At 40.8% G+C, this 17,081-nt stretch overlaps 1 protein-coding gene across 4 annotated transcripts in view; it reads right to left on the bottom strand.

Annotated features, from left to right (window-relative positions):
- Positions 1-12,095: 12,095 nt before the first annotated feature.
- Positions 12,096-17,081, bottom strand: part of ZHX1 (zinc fingers and homeoboxes 1) — a 137,644-nt gene continuing 132,658 nt past the window's right edge. For all 4 annotated transcript variants that reach the window (XR_003943796.1, XM_030218713.1, XM_030218704.1 and 1 more), the window contains one exon: positions 12,096-13,842. The gene's annotated coding sequence lies outside the window, so the exon portion shown is untranslated. The remainder of the gene's footprint in view (positions 13,843-17,081) is intronic.

Genomic DNA, 17,081 nt, shown 5'->3' on the forward strand with positions numbered 1-17,081 from the left:
AACACAAGACAGATATAAAAAGGCAAAAGCATTACCACCATTTGAAATACACCATCCAGATACTTTCCATCTAACGGGGATCAGAAAAACACAACAGCTAAACATGGAGCCCTACGAAACCCCTAACATACAAAGGGCCAGAATGGGTAAACAGCCCATGCTGTTAAAGAGAGGGCATCTTTTTCTTAAATGTCTTGACACAGAGGCTGAGGGCTACCTACCAGTAATTGATCTGACAGAATCATAAAACATTGTTAGTGACCAGAACGTCGAGTGCATAACTGCAATGGTACCGGATGACCTGTTGCTGCCCCGGGAAATGAGAGTCCTTTGCTGGATGAACTGCCTTGTGGGCAAAAGCTGTTTGATTCTCAAGAAGTTTAACAGAAGACCTAGATAGCGCATAGAACACACCCATGACCGATAATGCCACAGATTTGATAAGAGACGTTCACAGATGCCATTGATGATGCAGAAATGTATAAAGTGGCTGAGGATACTGAAATGGATTTTCTAACCCAGACAGAGGAGTTGTCTCCCCCCACTTTCACAGGTATAAATGTAGTTTTGTGTTTTTCTGACAAATTATGTTTTGTTTTTTTTGTTACATTTGTACCCCGCGCTTTCCCACTCATGGCAGGCTCAATGTGGCTTACATGGGGCAATGGAGGGTTAAGTGACTTGCCCAGAGTCACAAGGAGCTGCCTGTGCCTGAAGTGGGAATCGAACTCAGTTCCTCAGTTCCCCAGGACCAAAGTCCACCACCCTAACCACTAGGCCACTCCTCCACTGCTGCTACTATTTGAGATTCTACATGGAATGCTGCTATTCCATGTAGAAGTCGGCCGTTACAGATCACCAATGTGGCCGCGCAGCCTTCTACATGGAATGTTGCTAGTGGAATAGCATAACACTAATCAATCGGCAAAAATGATTTTATATATATTCAAACCAGATTTTTTCTATAGCTCAAAACAGTATATACTAATCCAGTTTCAAAGTCTGTCTAACCTCTTAATTAATAATCGCATAGATACTCCATCAAAGCATTTGAACAAATAATTATTTTTGAACCTCAGTGATGTAAATCGTCCTTTAAAGTATAGGATCGATTGAGCAGAACATCCAGTTCTTCATCGGTTCTTATTTCCTCCCTTTCTCATTTTCAAGTTATTCTATAAATAAATTTACTACAAAAACTTATCTTAGTTTAATGATTTTGTCGGACCCAGGGGATCAAACGTCCGACGTGCACGTTTCGCCCATAATAGGCTGTCTCAAGGACATTCCCCCCGTGCTTTTCTTAGCGTCAGCTAGGCAAAAGTTATTGAATAACTTTTGCCTAGCTGACGCTAAGAAAAGCACGGGGGGAATGTCCTTGAGACAGCCTATTATGGGCGAAACGTGCACGTCGGACGTTTGATCCCCTGGGTCCGACAAAATCATTAAACTAAGATAAGTTTTTGTAGTAAATTTATTTATAGAATAACTTGAAAATGAGAAAGGGAGGAAATAAGAACCGATGAAGAACTGGATGTTCTGCTCAATCGATCCTATACTTTAAAGGACGATTTACATCACTGAGGTTCAAAAATAATTATTTGTTCAAATGCTTTGATGGAGTATCTATGCGATTATTAATTAAGAGGTTAGACAGACTTTGAAACTGGATTAGTATATACTGTTTTGAGCTAGTGGAATAGCAACATTCCATGTAGAATCTCCAATAGTAGCAACATTCCATGTAGAATCTCCAATAGTATCTATTTTATTTTTATTACATTTGTACCCTGCGCTTTCCCACTCATGGCAGGCTCAATGCGGCTTACATGGGGCAATGGAGGGTTAAGTGACTTGCCCAGAGTCACAATCTGGGTATATACCTGTGGTTGTTTTTTTTCTTGAACTTCTTTTAACATACTGTCAATATTCTGTTGTAGGTGAAAGACAAAGGGTATAGAGATGCTGTGGCGCCACAGCTGGGTAATATCGCATGTGTGTACTGCTTGTGGTGATGTCAATACATGCCTGAGAATGCTCGAGGTACAAAGAGACTTTGCAAATTGGCCTATAGACCTGAGGATATCTGAGACATGAGATAGTGGTACCATATTGGTCTTATTAAGCAACCAAGGATTCACGCTCCTTACTGGAAAAGTGTCTTCAACTCGCTCACACGAATAGCAGTTTACTGCATTATACAACACTGCTGGTCTCTGGCTGTGGCTAAAGACTATCAGGGTAGTGTGCTGGATAGGTGGGGGCTAAGCTAACACACATGCCTGGGATGGCACCCTGATGTAAAAGCGCAGAAACTACTGGTGCTTTGTGAGAGACTGCAGAATATTCTAGGTGTCATTCTGATAGCTGGGTAAAAAATGGAAATACTGATGCTTTTTAATGAAACTATTAACACCATCATAGACCTCATCAAAAGTGTAAAAACAGCACCTAATCCTTTTGAAAAGCTAGATACTATGGATAACCATTTGAAGGAGCAAGATTATATAAATTATATCCATTGTATTCAAGTCTGTAGTTCTCAATATGTTTATATCTTTTTCAGATTTTGGGACACGTTGAACAGAGACAACACGTAGAAGTGTATGTAGATCACGGCCTGCGCAGGCTACGGTCATTGAATATAATGTATGAAAAGGCAGTAGTAGCTAATATACCATATATCATAATAATAAAAAATCAAACTAATGAAGTGTCGTGGGTTCTTATGAATAATAATAATAAAAAACCCCACTAACGAAGAGTTACATGTGTTCTTATGAAACTGTAAATTCAGGGCCTTTTGTTTTTCTTTACATGTCAGGACATCTGGTCACAATTGAACTTTTGGACAGTGATACTAAAATATGTGCAGTGTTGGTGGGGTGGGGTGGGGTGGGGTGGGGTGGGGTATGGGAGGGTGTCACAGAGGAGGGAAGCCTCTAATTTGTCCAATCGTAATCCTTATAGGCATGTTTATCCAGAAACATCCCCCAACTGAGTAGGCTTCTATAACTCCAGGCTTCCTGGAGGAGGTGGTAATAGCGGTTAGTGTATCTGGGTTTAAAAAAGGTTTGGACAAATTCCTGGAGAAAAGTCCACAGTCTGCTATTAAGACAGACATGGGAAGCAACGGCTTGCCCTGGGATTTGTAGTATGGAGTGTTGCCACGATTTGGGTTTCTGCCAGGTTCTTGTGACCTGGCTTGGTCACTGTTTGGTCTGACCCACTATGGCTACTCTTATGTTCTTATGGCATGTGCCAGAAGGAATGATATGGTTGAAGAGTATAAGTTGCTCAGGAGGAAAGGGATTTGGGGTCGAGCCTTCTTGTGGCGCTGTTCAGAAAAAGGAGTTTTACAAGTCAGTATATATTGAAAGCCTGACAAGCCAGACCCCCTATGGTTTCTTGTGAAAATTATCTTAAAACAGCTTTGTGTCTTGATTTTTTTCTGAAAAAAGAAGGTGAACAGACTTCTGCATGATGCCACGTGTTATGAAAAAAACAGAAGGCTGAAAAGTGGGGGAGGAGGGATTGAACGGAATTAAAAACAAAGAAACTGTTTAAGGCAGTGGTTCCCAAACCTGGTCCTGGAGGCACCCCAGCCAGTCAGGTTTTCAGGATACCCCCAATGAATATTAATGAGAGAGATTTGCATGCACTACCTCCACTGCATGACCAGGTTTTTGACAGGTGCCACTGCTGACGCAACTGGAAGTCAGCGGGGGCACCTGCCAAAAATATGCAAATTAGGTTTGACAAAAGCCATTGAGGTATACTACTACCATGGGTCATATCTGGTGCCCCTGCCATACGGTGAAAGCATTTTGGAGAACTTTACAGGCTAGAGTGAGAGCTGGCTGGGGCAAATTATACCATGGGACCCTGCAATTTTTGTTTTCAATAAGCCAATTCCTAGGCGCCATAGGGATCAAGAACTGCTGGCTAAGCAATGCTTTAATGCAGGAAGATTGACAGTGGTTAAGACATGGAAGCAACCATGCTATCCATCTCTGGGCAAATGGTAGAATATGCTATGGTATATTTTTGTGAGATGATGGACAGACTAATGGCAAACAAATGACACATTATACCTAAATGGGAGAAGATATGGACTCCCTTTATTTCTTCATGCTCTTTATAAGACCCTAATTGAGATGGAGTTTTCATTTCAAGGGGGACACCCTGTGAATGGGGTTGTTCAAATGTTGACACATTCTGTGTATTTTGGAAAGAGTTCAGATTGTACACTCTCCATGGTGGATGAGGAGAGGTGGAGGGGGGGGGGGGGGGGTTAAGAGATATTATAAAGGAAGGCTGGATAGGGGAAGAGGGTTTAAAAATTGGTGTTAAAAATCAAGGTGTGCACTGCAAGACTGTAGAACCATCTAGATATAGTATTTGATGTTGTTACACTGTTTCTTTTATTACCTTTAAAAAATACATGAAAAGCCTATTAAGAAACTGTATAAAAACCCTGATCCTGCTCAGACTATAGGATTTCATCCCTTCTTATCTGACATTAGGCCCAAGATAGTTAAAATAACAAAAAGACACTTAGTTTACAATGGTGAATAGGTAAAAGCCAGATCCAGTAAACATGTAAAAGCCTTATAAAGGCAATAAAGGTTCATGGGAGCTGAGAGCAAGGGGAATCTGGCTTTTACCTATGCACTTATCAGATGTTACCCTGTAGCTGCCCTGCTCTGCCCCTCATGCTTACACTTGTCTGAACATGTTTTCTTATCTTTTTAACATTACATTAGAATCCGGAGGCTCAAACTTTAATGTTAAGAAAAACAACTCTGACACTCCCAGATAAGCTGTAGCTGCCCTGATCAGCCTGGATCATGTATCTGCTCTGCTTTCCCCCTGTCAGGTTTACCTTGTCTGCAATTTGTATTTCTTCTTGATTGCAAAGTTGGATTTGGCGCCAGATCCAACTTTAGTGTTGAGAGACAGGGGGCAGAGCTAGCCTTCAAACTAAGCAGAAGCATGGTGTGAGCTTGCGCCAACCCTGAGGCTATTTTTTAAGAACATTATTCTCTTCAACATATTTAAACGTAACCCTTCTGGTGGGAATTACTGCTAGATCCAGTCCTTCTGGTGGGTTTTAGTACTGGATCCAGGCCTTATAGTGGGAATAAGTGCTTGATCTGGATGGATCCAGCCCTTCTGGTGGGATTTATACTTGGATCCATGGGAGCCGACTCTGTGGGTGCTTCAGCACCCCCTATATTGAAAAAATTCCTTATATGTTTCCAGGGAAGGTTTATTTTCATTAGGCCTAGCACCCCTAATAATTTTGAAAAGTTGGCTCCTATGCTTGGATCCAAGTGAATCCAGCCCTTCTGGTTGGAATAACTGTTGGATCCTGGAATAGAGACCTCCAGCTCCTGCTTGGTCATGGAAGGCTGTACAAAATTGATGCAAGGCAATTTTTTGTTTTAGCTTATTATAAAAATGGCAAAAAATGTAAGCTGGGCACAATGTGAAGTGAGGGCACTGCTAGTATAGGTCACATTTTTTGTTTCATATTGTTTTTGGTAAAAATCATAACACTGAGAGTAAAGCTAACCTATGAGATTTAGAGCATTGGCTGAGGGTGCCAAGCCTCAAGGGCGCCGATAGAACCTCACCTGCAATGGCCAAAATCTGCTCCTCCGGCTAGAGGCAGCGTGTCTCACTTCTCCAGCATATTTCTCTCCATTTCCAGGTACGGCAACCCTCCTTTCTCTAAGACCATCCCTCCCCCCCCCCCCCCATATACCTTAAAAGGCTGTTTTCTCCTCCTGAGCACCAGCAGCATTTTACTTAATGCTTCCCCCACACTAGCTCCGGTGTCTTCCCTCTGCCGTGCCCCTGTGGTAACAGAAAATTATGTCAAAGGGGGTGGGGATTGACAGAGGAAAGATGCAGGTAGCATTAGGTAAAATGCTGCCAGTGCCCTGGAGGGGAAAACTGCCTTTAAAGATAGATAGCGAGAGGGTAGACTGAGAGAGGAGGGAGGATGCCAAGCCAAAAGTCAGTCCAGGCACCTAAAACGAACAGTTGACTCAGGGCATCACAGTTCCTCGAGCCGAGCCTGCGGGTACTGGTAAATATTAAAAGTAGAGAATAATTCTACCTTTATTCTACCCTAGCTTTTCCTTTGGACAAGTTCCTGAAGAAAAAGTCCATAGTGAGCTATTGAGACAAACATGGGGAAGCCACTGCTTACCCCGGTAGCATGGAATCTTGCTGCTACTACACTGTCTGGAAAAAAATAAGCACCCTAAACATTTTGCAATAACCACCTCAAACCTGCACCAAATTAATTAAAACTTTACATGCACAAAGTGACATCTATTTGTGTTATTGACACCAAATTCGATAAGAAATCCCTCATCCCATTTAAGAGATTTCTAATTTTTACAAACTGTTGTCACAAATCTCTGTTTCTAACATGACTTAGGGCCCTGTTTACTAAGCTGCGTTGTAGGCGCGCACACTTTTTAGTGCATGCTAATGCTAGAGACACCCATAGGAATATAATGGGTGTCTCTATTGTTAGTGCATGTCAATTTTTAGCACGCACTAAAAACTGTGCACCTACAGCACAGCTTAGTAAACAGGGCCCTTAATTACCTACTTGCTGACATCATCTGTGATGTCACTGCACATTGATAAACAAAATGTTGTCAAAAGAAGATTGAGTTGTAATTAAAACACTCAGAGTCCGGATCTCGATCCAGTGGACTACCAGATTTGGGGGATTTTGCAGGAGTGAGTCTACTGCTGCCGGATCTATGACGTCAACCATCTGAAAGAACGAATGATTGAAGAGTGGCACCCCTTTGATCAGAGTATCATTGACACGCCAATGAACCTGTGGCGGGATTGACTGCATAAATGTATTCATGTAAAAGTTTGATTTCTGGATGTTTCACAACATCAAAGTGGAAGTTTACATCAACAATACCTCTGAGGTCTATTATACGAAGGACTATATATGAGAAATAATATCTCTATATATAAAAGGCAACACCAACGTTCGATGAAGCCTCCAACCGGAAGTGTGAAGGGGGAGAGAGATCTGGTTTCCCCATGAGTGTCTGCCCCGCCCTCGCTCTCTCTCTAACACAAACAGTGAAGGAAAACAGCAAAGCAGGAAATCAAATCGCTCTCTCTGTAACAATGAAGGACTCAGAGGGGGGAGGGGAGAGAGGGGGCAGGAACACACACACTCCCACATGCACACAGAAGAAAACCTTGCTAGCCCCCGTTTCATTTGCATCAGAAACGGGGCTTTTTTACTAGTACAGTGTTATTAGCTTGATACTGATTAGTGAATCGTGAGAGTGCTGTATATATAAATATCAGAGTGGGCAACTTTTGACATCATTCATGTAAAAGGGGAACATACTGAACAACAGATTTAAACATTAATTGAAATAGATGTCACTTTGTGCACGTAAAAGTGTAATTAATTCGGTGCAGGTTTGCAGTTGTTACTGAAAAATGTTTAGGAGGCTAATTTTTTTCCAGACACAGTATGTTTGGGTTTTTGCCAGGTACTTGTTACCTGGATTGAACATTGTTGGAAACATGATACTGGGCAAGAATGATCATTGGAAAGGCCCAGTATGGCTATTCTTATGTTCTTACCTTTTCGTTTTAGGTCTTATTTTTATTTGCAACGATCTCCTATGATTTGAATCTGGTCTGGGTAAAAAAACAGACCCTCTAAGGAGCTGGTTGGGAAGGTTTGGACCACTGCCAGGAGCCCTTGTGTCAACCTGCTCTCTCATTCTTTGCTGAGTCTCACCCCCTCTGATATGATGGTCTGTTGCTGGGGGTTCGGGACCAGGCAGAAAAATGAGAGAAGATATCGGTGCTAGGGCTCACCGCCCCCAAACAGGCGTGAAAACCAGTGTACGAATTTAAGGTGGGAGTGAGGAGATCCAGACGATATGTCTCTTACCAACTACTGTATCTTACCCAAGATAGGATGGTGCGACTCTTTGGCACAGAAGTAACAAGGAACATTTCTCTGAACGGATTATTCCTCTGTGATAAGGCAATCAGTGGCCGAGCTAAGTATGCATGATAAATGAGATTTCATGGGTGGGGATATATATATATATATATATATAAGTCTTTCTTGCATAGTAACAAACACAAATTTGCCCACTGATATCACTCAATTATCCTGGTTCACACTGCCAAGAATGCCTCCAAGCTCTAGTCATAGAAGCTAAAACACTTGTAAGAATATCACTCACTAAGTTGTTGGTTTTTTTTTGTTGTTGTTGTAGTTCTCTTCCTCTTTGGTTCTCTACCATCCCGAATAGATAAACAAATAGTTTCCCATACTTAATCCAATATCCAGGTCCTCCTAATTCATAGTATAAATTTATACTCACAACCCTATTAATTTTTCACAAAGGCCAATTTATGAGGGAGGAGAGTATTTTATATCTATCTATCTATCTATCTATACACACAAACACACACTTTTTGACATTCCATAGAAGTGTTGTTATAAAATTATCTCTTTCTTGTACTTTATCCCTGTTGATTCTTACAAAGTATATATATTGAATCTGTGTAGTGATTTCAAGTGCAGTGCAGGTATTTTCAATTTCTTACCCTGGAACAGGGCCAGTGAAACCCGGTAAGCGAAGTAAGCATGGCAAGGGGGCGCCGACCTCTGGATGGTGCCACAAGCCATGCTTATCGCCTCCCGGGCGGGTCACCTGCAGCCAACTGTCGGATCTCACATGCCTGCCCTCAGCTCCCCGCCAGCGCTCCTTCGTTCCTGCCGCCCTGGAGGATTTAAAGTTTTTATTGGAACTGAAAAAGGGGCCAGGTGGGGCTGGGGGCAAGTCACTGGACATGGATGGGAGGGGAGGATAGGGGGCAAAGGAGAATCGCTGGACATGGAGGGGAGGGACGATGAGAATCACTGGATATGGAGGGGAGGGCAGGGCCCAGGGAGAGAGAGGAGAAATCGCTGGACATGGAAGGCAGGGCAGAGAGAGGAGGCTTGATATGGATAGAGGACAGGGGAGATGGGAGAGTTGCTGAACATGGATGGAGGAGAGGGCAGAAGAAATTCTGGACATGGATGAAGGGAGGGAAGACAGGAAGGAGATGCACATGGAGAGGAGGGGAGAGAAGAGAAATGCTGGACATGGATGGAGGGGAGGCAAGATGGAGGAGTTGTACATGGATGGAGGGGAGGGAAGACAGAGGTAGGAGATGCACATGGATGGAGGGGAGAGAGGAAGTGAGATACACATGAATGGCGGGGAGAGAGGAGAAATGCTGGACATGGATGGAGGGGGGAGAGGAATAATGCTGGACATGGAGGGAGGAAGGAAATGCATATGGATGGAGGGGAGAGAAGAGAGAGGAAAGAGATGTATACTGATGGAGATGAGGGAAAAGGAAGAGAGGAGAAAGGGAAAAGGAAGAGAGGAGAAAAACTGCACACGGATGGAGAATAGGCAGAAGCTGGACCCACTCTATACCTCCTGCAGTCAAGTCTGCGGAGGACCCAGCTTTTACTTATGGATGTAAGGCAAGAAATGAAAAAGAAAGGAGGAAAGTAAAGAAATAAATGGAAAGGAAGCCATGGAAATGGAGTTATTAGAACAGATAGAGAACAGCAGAATCAGATACTGGGACCAGCATGATCAGAAAAACAGTCACCAGACAATAAAGGTAGAAAAAAATCATTTTATTTTCATTTTAGTGTTTGCAATATGTCCACTTTGAGAATTTATTTATTTATTGCATTTGTATCCCACATTTTCCCACCTATTTGCAGGCTCAATGTGGCTTACATAGTTTTATTGGAACACAGTTCTTTAATGAATGAGCCTTGACAAAAAGACCCGACACGGGCCGTGTTTCGGTGACTAGCACCTGCGTCAGGGGTCACAGTGATAACGTGGAAAACTTGGGGAATACCTCGAATATATTCCTCTACAATATATTATTCCTTACCCCACGTCTCATATAGTAAAAGCTACAAAGCACCAAGGCACTTTATTTATTTATTGCATTTGTATCCCACATTTTCCCACCTATTTGCAGGCTCAATGTGGCTTACATAGTTTTATTAACATTGTCATTACAGGATATCAGGTACATTTAGTAATGTGCAGAGATTAAGTAAAGGAAGAAAGAAGGAAGGGAGTAATTAGGGTAGGTATAAAAGGTGGGCTTTCATAACTGAGTGGGTTGGATGAGGTGGATTAGTGAGGTTGTAGGTTCTCATTGTAGACTTTATTGAAGAAGTAGGTCTTCAGAGATTTGCGAAAGATAGTTGTTTCGTTGATTGTTTTCAGGTCTGTAGGTAATGCATTCCATAGCTGCGTGCTCATGTAAGAGAAGATAGTGGCATGCATCAACTTGTATTTTAGTCCTTTACAGCTGGGGAAGTGCAGGTTGAGAAATTTGCAGGATGATCTTGTGGTGTTTCTGGGGGGTAGGTCCACAAGGTTTAGCATGTAGCTTGGGGCCTCTGTGTGAATGATTTTGTGTACAATCGTGCAGATCTTGAACGCGATGCGTTCTTTAAGTGGGAGCCAGTGTAGTTTCTCTCTTAGGGGGTTTGCACTTTCATATTTCGTTTTTCCAAATATGAGTCTGGCGGCAGTATTCTGGGCTGTTTGGAGTTTTTTTGATAGTCTGTTCTTTGCAGCCAGCGTACAATGCGTTGCAGTAGTCCAGATGACTTATTACCATTGACTGTACCAGGGTACGGAAGATGTATCTTGGGAAGAAAGGGTTTTACTCTTTTGAGTTTCCACATGGAGTAAAACATCTTTTTTGTAGTGTTCTTCACATAGGTATCAAGAGTGAGGTTTCGGTCAATGGTAACTCCAAGAATTTTCAAGTTTTGTGAGACAGGAAGAGAACAGTATCAGCCGAGGATGCCCATGTGTTAAGTAAGCCCCAGTCCTGCCTTCGCTATGCTTCCAACATGCCCCAGGGAACTTTGGTCATCCCCGTGACGGAAAGCAGTTGAGGATGCCCAAAATCGGCTTTCAATTATGCCGATTTGGGCAACCCTGTGAGGACGCCCATCTTGCGATTTGTGTCGAAAGATGGGCGCCCTTCTCTTTCGAAAATAAGCCTCATAGTGATCCCACCACTGGATGGTAGGGGCGCCGACTAATAGGCTGCAGGAGGGCGCCAGAAACCATAGCACCAGCCCTGCCATGGAAACTAGCTGACAGCACAGTAGGCACATATGTAGTAATACAGTGAGAAATCAACCACTTAAAGTGGAGGAACACTAATCTCTATGAAGGGATCATGTAGAGAACCAAGGAGTAGGGTGCAAAAGGGATGGTCCTTCCAAAGAAGTGAGGAAGACAGAAGATCCTTGTATACAGAGTTAGTTTATTACACCTAAAAGACTCGACAGGCCACTGTGTTTCAGCGTTGGAGCGCCTGCCTCAGAGTCTTAGAGTTAGATGTATACCGATAGTGGGCAACTGTGTAATGCGTTGTTTTAAAAGAAAGCTCAAGGTCCAATCGCAAACAGAGGGGCCCTTTTACTAAGCTGCATAGGCGCCTACGTGCGCTAAATTGGAGTTACCGCCCGGTTATCATGTGGCCCTTGCAGTAATTTCAATTTTGGCGTGTGTCCGCTACGCACATCTGAAAAATATTTTTTATTTTCTGGCATGTGACGCATGTAGACCACTACCATCCGGTTACCACGTGAGACCTTACCGCTAGATCAATGGCTTGCGGTAAGGTCTCAGACCCAAAATGGACATGTGCCGAATTTTCATTTTGCTGCACATCTGTTCTCAGCAAAAAAAAAAAAAAAAAAAAAAAAAAAGATAGTTTTTTGTAGGTGCGCTAAAAAATAATTTTGCTCGGGCCCAAAACACGTGTCTACACTACCGCAGGCAATTTTTCAGCACACCTTAGTAAAAGGACCCCAGAATATCATAGAGAACATCAGTTTTGCCATGAGACAAAGAAGACACAGAGAACATCTGAACACAGGGTGAATCTCTTCATAAAGGCGGTTAATAAATCCCAATAAAATAAACAGTAGAAATTTGCTAAAAATACTACTGAATGCCAACCTTTATTATATAAGAACAAATCAACCACATGAGGCAGATATTTTTTTGCTTGTGCTCTGGCAAATAAATAGTTCAAGATAGCAAACAGTATCAGCAATGAGCCTGGAAATAAAAAAAATACACAGGTAAGAAGTATTTACAACGATGGATGGTTAACACATTATTGCATTGGAGACAGATATAAATATAGTCAGAGGCTTCCTTTTACCATATGTGAAGCACAAAAAAAAGTAATTTTTAACCATAAAGGATACTACCATAAAATCCCTAATGTCAAGTAGAATTAAGAGTACAATAAACAATGGTTAAAAAGAGAAATTTAAACATTACAGTACTAAGTGCTGTAAAGCATGATAAAGAAAAACACTGAACTTCTGCATACTTTACATTGTAAAAAAGTAGCTGACAGTAGTATGAAAAATGAAAGGGACAAAATACACGCAAGATTAATGTCTTTGTAAAAAATATCAATATAAGGCAAAAATAAAAAATAAAGCAGCATGCATATCTCAAGGCTCTTCAGTAACTTTTTTTCAATAGCTGACATTTTTGTGATATACCAATAACATGTAAAATAAAGTGGCCAAACCAGAACTTTCTGTACAGAAACTAATTTTTTAAATGAACATACTACTTTAATCTATATTTCTTCTCTGAAGAAAGTTATTAATTACAATAAAAGGTCCTATAGCCATTAAAAGATGTTTCGCTCAATAAACACATAGTAACAGACTTTACATTAATTTGTAATTTTCTAACCTGTCAAAACTGCTAACAAAAATTATATATCAGTACAGACCTATTTTCTGTCAATATTTTAGAATGTCTGATAACATTTGTTTAAAATAGAAAATGCTATACTGATATGTAATTCAAAATAATTTTCCCTTGTCCCAATAATACATGATTATCAAAACCTGCATTTTAAGAGAAGTAATCTACTGCATTAATTTGGTTTCATCAGTTTTAGTAAGAAATATGTTGCAGAGACGTAGGATGAACGAATGTATATATTCACTTGCTTTTCCCTCCTCCTTGCTTAATTATAATATCTATTACTGTACAAACATCAATGCGATTTTGCAAAACAGAACCACCTCTGACTTGTAACTTGAAAATTCCAAGAACACGGGGTTCATAATACAACAAAGCCTATCAAGGCTACAATTTTTCTAAGAAGGTTGCAGATTTTTATACAGTAGAGTTTAACTTCTATCCAGTGTGTGCAATAAATTTCAAGGTATGTGCAGAGCCTGATAAATAAAACACATAGAATGATCAATTAAATTACTGTTCTAAGAACTTTTACTCTGTAAAATGTTTGGTCACTCAAAGCTATAAGCTTAATCACGTATCAAAGAACACAGGCAATAAAGCCTATCTTACTAGAACGTACTGAGCTAGACAAAATATAAGAGGACTTTAAATCTAGTGGTCATTGAACCCCCCTCAAAATAGGTCTAGCTATGACAGCAGGTTTCTGTCACAATGTAATAGAGTAAAAATGTAATAAAATGTGAATTCTTCAAGTTCTTTTCAACAATATTCTATTTACAATGTAGAAATTCCTCCAAATGTTAACTTTGGCACAACACTTAAGGTTAATTCCTTTTACTCCAAGGGGTGGTTTGTGTGTTCTGCATGTGCATTCATAGACCACTTGGTTTCGTGAAGGATAGGCCCATTTCACAGTAAATCAGATATTTCACACTTTACAGCTGCTCCTCTTCATCCCTTTGGACAACTATTAAAGGGAAAATATGCATCAGTTAAATGTGAGAAAAAAAATCCTTGTTTATGGTTAAAAACATTTCATAGTTAATAAATTATACCATGCATTTACCTGCTTTCTACTGTTCATTTCTATTCATCATCCTAATATGAAAATGGCTGCACACAATTCCTCTAATTCTAGAAAGTTGTGTGCCCAAATTTCTGTCTAACACACAATTTATAGAATAAGGTCAGTTGTGTGCATAACTTAATAGATTTATTAGATGCAAACTGAGCTTAACCAATCATTGGCTATAATTGGTATTAATTGGTTACGCGCAAAACTGCTCTTAGTCAATATTCTATAAGTTGCACGCTCAAATTCCAGAATGCGTAATTCCACAGAGGGCGTGGATCTGGGGGGTCAGGGGTATGTCAGGCAGTTATATGTATGGGTTATAGAATACTAGCATTTACACACCTAACTGCCTACAGTCCAAATAAACATTAACTATGTTAGAATAACAGATCAGGGGGCTCACTTTCAAAGCACTTAGACACATAAAGTACCATAGATTACTATGGTACTTTGTATGTCTAAGTGCTTTGAAAATGAGTCCCAGTTCTACAATAGAGTTGGACTTTTGGGTTTCCTGAAGCAGCCTATGGTGAAACACAGTCCGTGTTGAGACCCTGCACCTTCTTCAAAGTTAAGTGTATTTGCAAGCACTGTTTAAGGCATTGCGTATTTCATGAACTGTATTTTTTTTAATGATCACTTGGGAAGTATTCAGAGTGTGATACACCCACCCACACACACACCCATATAGATAGATAGAAAGAAAGATATTTTTCGATAGCACTGTATTTTTGGGACAATCAATGGTAAACATTGCATGCGATGACTGAGAAATTGGAGTAATGACCTAGGGTATATAACCCCGGTTGGTCTCTTCAGTATTTTCTGAGCATGTTCACTTATGCTAGTATTCTAGAATGGCAGTTGTGTATGTAAATGCTATTATAGAATCTGTTCTTAACATGCATCATTCTGGCACCTAACATCAGGCAATCTATTAAGAATTACTTCTTATATGATCACAGTTTATAAGTACTTTAAATTTAAAATATGAATCACTGATATACAATAATATAGAAGGGAGGACTTTCTCAGTAATTCAAGACGAGTCACACTTAAGTACAGTAGTTATGAAGAAACACAATTTAAAACAACAGAATGTTTGAAATTGGAAAAAGAACCACTTTATAGTTAGAGAAAAGAATCTGTTCTACAGATTGTGCCTGTAAGTACAGGGTGACTGAAACCAGGATCCTTGGTTTTGCTTGAAACCAAATCTGCCACTCTGTTTCGACTGAAACTGTCCCCCCCCCCCCCCCCCATCTGGCAGACAGCAGGTCTCCCCAGGTCACCCCCCTGACCACATGCTCCACCCTCCCACCACCCATAGGTCCTCCCTGGGCATACCTTTAGAAGCCCTCAAGGTCTTGTGGTCTCTATGGGGCAGGAGCAATACCGAGTCATTCTTGCCAATGCTGACTCCGTAGTCAAAATGACTGCCATAGGAGGTCCCGGCAGCCATTTTGAGATTGGAACAAGCAGGACCAATCCCCATTTTCAGCCAAAACAGAAGCATGGCTAAACCCAGATTTCAGGCTGGTTTCAGCACAGAAGCAGAAACTGAAATTCAGTCAACCTCTTCCTGCAAGCATGCAGCTACAAAATCTCTCTCCATATATTGAAAAGACGAGTCTGATTACAGTGATCCATGCCATGATAACATCATGACTAGACTTCTGTAATGCCATGTACACTGGCCAAACCAAAAAGAGTTTGTATCAGCTCTAACTAATTCAGAATGATGAAGCAGACTGATAGAAGGCTGCAAGTGGAATGGCCACATCACACCCTTCCTGCAAAAGCTACACTGGCCACCAGTACCTTACAGGGCTAAACTTAAAACTCTACATTTGATTTTCAAGGTCCTCAGACAAAATGGGCCAGAGTACTTAAAATAATAAGTTAGCCCTTTACACACCTTTAAGACTTCTAAGGTCCTCTAAAGGATCAACACTATCTGTATCTTCGTCAAAAGAAATTGTACAATGTGATTACCTGCCAGCGAGCCTTCTCAGGAGTAGCCCCATGTTCTGGAATTTGTTCCTAGAGGGGCTACATATAACTCGAGACTAAAGCCTGGCTCTTCTCCAAAGCCTTTAATACATAGGGTGACTGATTATGCACTCGTGCACCTGGATTAGCTTGCTACACACACTGTAACTTAGATCAGTTCCTCATATCTTGCTTAACTATATAAAGAACATGCTTTGAGTTTAGCGAACCATCAAATTATCCCGACTCTGTACCACGCATCTTGTTCCCATCATATATCTCCTCTTGGTCCCTCAGCTATATGGTAAGCCGTATAGTAGAAAATCTTTAGCATCATATCTATGTTAGTTGAATGTTCTAATGCATGCTTATTAGGTATATCATTAATATCATGCTAGCATTGTATTATATTTGAATTCCAGTGCTGTTAAATGTGTATATTTTTGATACTGTTTCATGGTAGTTCTAGTATTAGGTTTCAATTTATTGCTTTCAAGTTTACCTCATTTATTGTATTTATGTTTATTCTTGGTTATTTTACTATTGTTATTTACTATTGTTATGCAGTTAACAAAATTGTAAGTTTTATGTTAAACTATACACTGCCTTGGGTGAATCTCCTCATAAAGGTGGTTAATAAATCCCAATAAAATAAAACAGTCATTACAATTGATTCCAAGCCATATTGCAAATACAAAAGACTGAGCTTTTGCCTCTTTGGTTACTAAAGCAGTGGCAGAAGGCCACAAATCAGTCATGTTTTCAGGATATACCTGTTGATCTCTGTAAGGGAAATTCTGAAACTTGACTGGATTGGTGGGCCCTCTAGTACTGCAGTTTCACACTCCTGTCCTAGAATACAGAATTTCCAGCCCTTGGCACTGCATCAGAAACAAGAAGATCTAGCTTTCTGTAAGCAACTAAAATGTATAGACAGTCTGATCTATGAAAACCTTAAAATCACTCCCCCAATCCTCCCAACATAATGAAGGCAACTCAACCACCTGGTTAACATGGAAGGCTGATACCACTTTTGGAAAAAAGGAGGGAACCACCTTAATCAAAAATTCCTTCTTCTGTAAAACAGAAAGAATAGGCAGAATAGGGCTTGCAACTTTCAATATCCTTCTGGCTGAAGA

The sequence above is a fragment of the Microcaecilia unicolor genome, chromosome 1 (genome assembly GCF_901765095.1).
Source record: "Microcaecilia unicolor chromosome 1, aMicUni1.1, whole genome shotgun sequence".
Classification (NCBI taxonomy): Eukaryota; Metazoa; Chordata; class Amphibia; order Gymnophiona; family Siphonopidae; genus Microcaecilia; species Microcaecilia unicolor.